The following is a 4,639-nucleotide window of genomic DNA, read 5'->3' on the forward strand; positions in this document are numbered from 1 at the left end:
CAATCTAAATTACATCAGTTCTCGTCCGTGCCTCAGTTTCTGATCCAGAAAGTGGGACTGTATTACAATGAACTCTCCCTAATGTGTGACTCAGACACGGGAGAATTCAGGGTTCCTACTGGGTTTTAAGAGCTCTGTAGGGTCCCTCTGGCCATACAGACAAATTAGGGAACAAAATGATCCTGCAGTTCGTTTGTTGAAAGGGCCCTTAATTATCAACTCATCTCAGAGGCACCATCTGATGCCTCGTCTAAAGAAAGTGTATTTTTAAAGGCACTAGTTGCGTAGATGTGTTTAAATATAAATGTAATACATATGTGTATATATATATACACATTTTTGTTTTTAATCAACTTTTTATTTTGGAATAATTTTAGATTTACAGAAAAGTTACAAAGGATAGCACAGAGAATTCCCTCATATCCTTTATCCAGTTTCTTTTAAATGTTAACGTTTTACACAACCATGGTACAGCTGTTAAAACTAAGAAATTAACATTGGCAAATGTTAAAGATCTTTCTTGGGTTTTCTAGTTTTTCTACTCATGTCCTTCTTCTGTTCCAGGATCCAATCCAGGGTACCACACAGCATTCTGTCAAATATATATGTTGTAACTTTTTATTTTGACATAATCATGGATGTACAGAAAATTGAAAAAAAAAAAAAGGGTACAGAGAGATCCTGTGTACCTTTCAGCCAGTTTCTCCCAGAAGTAACACCTTGTGTAACTATAGGACGATACTGAAACCAGGAAATTGATATTAGTATGATCCACAGAGCTTATTAAATATATATGCATATATATTTTTAATCAAATATATATTTTTAACCCTCACTTTGCCTCACAGTCAAGAAGATCAAATACTTTCCCCCAAAACATAAAATTTGCATCTAACTCCACCTGCCTCCAAACGCCAAGTCCAACTATGAAATTCTTGATCCCTCTCTCCGACCCACCAACTACAAACTAGAATCTGCCCATTCGTTCTCAAAAGCAGAAGTGCACTCTGCCCCGGGTCTGGATATCCTCAACTTACTGGACTTTGAACTCCCCAAATTCGGGGCCAGGGTGCATGCGTGCACACGAATGTGTGTGTGTGTGCGTGTGTGTGTGTGTGTGAGAGAGAGAGAGAGAGAGAAAGAAAGAGACAGAGACAGAGAGAGAGACAGAGAGAAGTAGCTCTCTTTGTCCCAATATATTCTAAACTCACAACATCATCCCTCCTGTCTCTGCAGGAGTGGAGATAAAGAGCTAGATGTATATCCCACTACATTTCTTCTATTACTATCAAATAGAAAGACGACGGAAATATTCTATCCATCTGCTCTAAAGACTGCATAAGTGAATTCAGTTGCCACAAAGACATCAGTTTTATCCAAGACCCGCAGGGAAGCAGAGACTGTCTGCTGTTTCTGTTTCCTGACTGATTATCCAGGAATGTCTACAGGTGACCTCTGCCTGTCAGAGAAGGATGATTTTTCTTGTTTCTAGCTAGGTAGGAAAAGAGGTTACTTTGCAAATAATTTTACCTGAACTCAAATTCATAGCCTAGTTAGATCATAATCCAAGGGTGTGGTCCCTTTGTCTTAGAAGTTCAAGGGTTGGTGGTTGGAAAAGGCAGGCATTCTTTACTTCAGCCTAAAACTGGGGAAAAATGTAAAGATTTCAGCTCATAAGCGATCCCAAATGCTGCCTCGGTCAAAACTCCCGTGAGGGATCGGGGCCCGCTCTGTCACTGCAGCCGGCATCCCAGGCATTCGGTGGCCCCGCTGCAGCCCACGCACTGCTGGGTGGGGGTGGGGGTGGGGCGTGGCGCAGCAGAGGGGGAGCTGTGGCCACATGGGCGTGGGCGTGGCCGGCGCAATAGGCATGACAAAGGGACCATCTCTGAAGCCAGCCCCTGGAGCAGAGGAGGAACAGAACAGTCCCCACAGGAATCCGCTTTGGCTGCTTGCTTTGCTCTCCAGCAGTAAGAGAAAGAGGACTGGCTTAGGCTGGAGGAGGGGCCTATCCGCCAGAGTGTGTCAGGACCAAGGGTCAATTCCAAATCCCAGAAAACCTCTCTAAGAGCCCTCTGGTTCTTATAAAGTGGTCAGAATGGAAATAGGCTCCTCTCTCCTCCAGCGTTTGGAAGCACTGAGAAAGGCAAGACAGAGCTAAGGGATGGGGTCCAGGTGGGTGGGCACGAGCAGGGGAGGTGCCCTGGGAGGGTAGCAGCAGGGGACATGCAGAGGCTGGGGGGGGTCACAGCAAGCGCTGTCCTTGGTCTGCATGAAAGTTACCCATCGCTTCCTGGACCTTGGAGGCTTTGTCTTAGTCATTGGGGTCAGAGGCGTCAGCCACTGGCACGTGGTTTCGCCTCAGGGACATGGGTGAATTCCTATAAGCACCAGATTGGAGAACAATGGAGAAAATCAGTGGGACAGAGAACCGGGGAACTCACAGCTCAGTGTCAATGAGCACGGACACCAAGGGCAGAAAGGCAAGGACCCAAGGCTGGTTTAGCAGACTCTGGGGGAGTGCAGGGCCCCTTGATGAGTTATCCCGGGCTCGTGGTCCAAGACCTGGAAGAGCCACCACTGTGTCTTGGTTCTCCATCTTCTGGTGGCTTGGGTCGAGTTCCTGTGGCCACACAGCTCACTGGACCCAAAGCTGGCATCGGTAGGTGGAGCTGGTGGGACCCAGAGAACTGAACTGTTGTCTCAGCTGAGCTCCCTTAGAGGAACCTTTCTCATTAGCCACCAGAGCAGAAAACACCACCAGCTTCTCATCCTTATCAACTTCCTGGGCCCGGTTTCAGCTGAAAAGAAAAACTCTCCCCAAGGCAGACACATCTCCTAATACCCACACAGGAACATTCTCCAAAGCGTATGACTGCATTTGAAATTTGCCTCATGCGGAGAGAGAGTGGAGGGTATTCACGTTCAAATCATTCGGCAAAGCGGGTCCGCAGGACAGTGACATCACCCTAGGCCCATCTCTAAGGACACGAGCCCGCGGTTAAGAGTAGAGTCTGGGGACTTCCCCGACAGTCCAGTGGTTAAGATTCCGCCTTCCAATGCAGGGGGTGCAGGTTCGATCCCTGGTCAGGGAACTAAGGTCCCACATGCCACAGAGTGCAGCCAAAAATTAAAAAAAAAAAGAGTACAGAGTCTGGAGCCAGACTTGGGCTCTTGGGCCCTCTTTCTATCAACTGCATCCTTTGTTACTTTAAAAAAAAAAAATCTATTATTATTATTTGGCCACACTGTGCGCCTTGTGGGATCTTAGTTCCCCAACCAGGGATCGAACCTGTGCTCCCTGTAGTGGAAGCGCGGAGTCCTAACCACTGGACCACCAGGGAATTCCCATCCTTTGTTACTTCTGCTCTTTGTACTTCTGTTTCTTCTCTGCAAGACAGGGATAACAACAGACTCTTACTCCTGAGATAATACACTTAGGATGCCTAGGACAGGGCTTCACACACAGAAAGTGCTCATAAACACTGGTGATCGTCATTCCTACGTGCAAGCTTCTCCCAGCCAGAAACCACCCATGGCCCAGGCTGTGCGCCTTTTTCCTTCAACACCCGTGAGCAGGCCGGCTCCGGGGGCCGGAGAGCTTGCTTCCCCGGCAGCCCTTACCAGCCGACACGGCGGGGCAGAACCTCCGACGTCCTGTCCCGGCGTCTCACGTGGCTCGAGTGTCTTGCCTGTTTCTTCCCTCTTGGGCACAACAACGTGCAGCACTTCTAGGGCAGTATACTTGCTGATTGCTTCCTTCATTATTACTCACAACAACCAGCTAAGACACTGCCAAAGAAACACTCACAGCTGGCCCCGCTGATGACGGCGTGCAGGCCTGTCCTGCCTCTCCCTAAGACCTGCGGATAAAGAAATGTGGGGAGGAAAGAGAGACTGGAGGAGAAAGCCGAGACCGGCAACACATTCCAGCAGGGCAGGCCCTCGGCCCACTGACCAGGAGAAAAAAACAAGTCAGCACTTCACTGGAAGAGAAGAAGTTTGAAAATGACGGTAGTTTAAAATCCGCATGTCTGGGCTTCCCTGGTGGCGCAGTGGTTGAGAACCCGCCCGCCAATGCAGGGGACACGGGTTCGTGCCCCGGTCCGGGAAGATCCCACATGCCGCGGAGCAACCAAGCTCATGCACCACAACTACTGAGCCTGCGCTCTAGAGCCCGCGAGCCACAAGTACTGAAGCCCGCGCATCTAGAGCCCGTGCTCCGCAACAAGAGAAGCCACCACAATGAGAAGCCCGCGCACCGCAACAAAGAGTAGCCCCCGCTCGCTGCAACTAGAGAAAGCCCGTGTGCAGCAACAGAGACCCAATGCAGCCAAAATAAACAAATTAATTAATTAAAAATAAAATAAAATAAAATAAAATCCACATGCCTACATGAAAAGGAACAGAATAAAGCGGCACTGGCTGCTCCCCGATCCCTGGCACTGGGTAGACTGGATCCGTCAGAGTTCTGGAAGAGGAGGCATGGATTAAGAGATTTATGTCAAGAAATGGGCGCATGTGATGGCAGGGGCTGGTAGGCCAGGCTGAAATCCACAGGCTGGAGACTCCTGGGCCGGAGCCGGCGCTGCTGTCCACACACGGAATTTCTTCTTTCTCGGGAGCCCCAGCTGTGCTC

The 4,639-nt window shown here is 49.1% G+C and overlaps 1 long non-coding RNA gene across 1 annotated transcript; it reads right to left on the bottom strand.

The window, feature by feature from the left end:
- Positions 1–463: 463 nt before the first annotated feature.
- LOC132437104 (uncharacterized) lies at positions 464–3,801 on the bottom strand. Its single transcript, XR_009521963.1, has 5 exons — positions 3,625–3,801; positions 2,284–2,381; positions 1,531–1,645; positions 690–741; positions 464–592 (listed from the first exon to the last, which is right to left on the bottom strand). It is a non-coding gene; the product is annotated as an uncharacterized lncRNA (long non-coding RNA).
- Between the last annotated feature and the right edge of the window lie 838 nt (positions 3,802–4,639).

Source organism: Delphinus delphis, chromosome 1 (genome assembly GCF_949987515.2).
Source record: "Delphinus delphis chromosome 1, mDelDel1.2, whole genome shotgun sequence".
Taxonomy (NCBI): domain Eukaryota; kingdom Metazoa; phylum Chordata; class Mammalia; order Artiodactyla; family Delphinidae; genus Delphinus; species Delphinus delphis.